Source organism: Castanea sativa, chromosome 9, assembly GCF_040712315.1.
Source record: "Castanea sativa cultivar Marrone di Chiusa Pesio chromosome 9, ASM4071231v1".
Taxonomy (NCBI): Eukaryota; Viridiplantae; Streptophyta; class Magnoliopsida; order Fagales; family Fagaceae; genus Castanea; species Castanea sativa.
The window spans coordinates 24,472,009-24,473,843 of NC_134021.1; positions in this window are offsets into that span (position 1 = coordinate 24,472,009).

Genomic DNA, 1,835 nt, shown 5'->3' on the forward strand with positions numbered 1-1,835 from the left:
GATTCCCACTGATGTGACCAATGCCGAGGCAAAATTAGTAATGTCAACATCCTATTCCTGGGCAAGGAGGAAGGTAGCTTGGGGTCAGCTTCTTACTTCATATGAGTAGAGTATCTCCAGCAGATGTGCCAAATGTGTCAAATGTGCCAAATGTCAAATATTTGACATATTTGGCACACCAAACATAAAAAATCTCATTTATTAGATGTGCTAAATGTGTTAGATTTTTGCAACATGCTAGAGTACCCTCACAATTTGTCACGGTATGAACAAACAATGGCAATATATATATATATATATATATATATATATATATATATTGTTATTTTATTCCCGTTTTCTCTCTCTTCATCACAGATATCTCTCTCTCTCCGTCTTCTCATCTCTGTCTTCTCTATTCGTCTTCCACAACACGCCGATCACCAAAGGCCACCACTTGACGCCGCCGATCTCATCAAAGACCACCACTCGATGCAGTTGACCATCTGTCTTCTCTATTCCGCTTCGGGTTTTTTTATTTATTTATTTTTTTATTCACGTTTTTTGGCTGTGGTTTGATGGGTGGGTTATGGCAGTGGGTGGGTTGAGTTTCATGGGTGTGGGTTATGGCGGTGGGTGGGTTGAGATGGTGATGGGCGGCGGATCAGTGGTGGTGGGTGGGTTGGTTGGTGATGGGCGAATCGGTGGTAGTGCTGATCTATGTTCTGATTTGTTTTTTGTTTTTTTTTGTTTTTGTTTTGTTTTGATTTTTTTTTGTTTTTTTTTCCTGTTTTGGTGGTTGTGATTTGATGGTGGATTCGGCGGCGGTTGTGGGTTGATTTTGGTGGTTGTGTGTGTGTGTGTGTGTGTTTTTTTTTTTTTTTTTTTTTTTTTTTTTTTTTTTTCTGGTGATTGTAGCCGCAACAATTTTTCTGGTTGTTGTTGTAGTTGCTGTTGTTGGTGTTGTTGATGATGATGATGGGGGAGGAATTTAATATATTATTTTAATGTGTTGTAAATATTATTTTAATGTATAGAATTGAAGAATAAAACATCTGATAAATGGGATGTTGTAAAATGATGTGGTAAAATAATAAAGTAGGCTTTTGGTGTGTTAAAATGACATTTTTTTTTGCAACATCTGCTACGAATGCTCTAATGCTAGCTTATATGTTTGATAGGCCAAAAATGTATTGACCATTTTGACAAATTAATTAATTAATTAATTACTTAAGTTAATTAATAAAGTCAATTTAACATGCAACAATGTGCTAGTACAAACAAATCACCAATTAAACTACAAGTAGCGGAAAATAAATTTGATACGGTGATTTAGTTACGAATAGAGAAAACCTCCGAGGCAAAACCCCACCGGGTGAATTTAAGGTTACCACTCCTGAGAATCCACTATTATCAATCACAAGTAAAAGGAATTTCAGTACCTAATACCAACCTACAGTTGAACCCTTAACCCAATATCCAATTGGACTTGTATTGTAGCAACAATCTTTCTGTTCAATGCATGAATCCCAGTACGTGACTAATCAATGATGCACGGATCCCAGTACGTGACTAACACACCAACTTGAAGAAGATGTTGGATGCAAGTTCTTCAGTTCATCAACATGAAGATCAAGCTCTTTAGTCACAAAACCCTTGACGCAAAGGCGCAGTAGCTTCTACAAAGAGAATGATGAACTAGGGCAATTTCTGTCTCTGGTCACAATATGCGTGTATTCTGTTTTCAATACCCTTGCATACCTTGTGACGGCTCTTAAACTAATCCTTATATATGTCTAGGGTTGTGAGAAAAGAAACCATACACAAATACTCAAGGATATGCATATAATCAGATC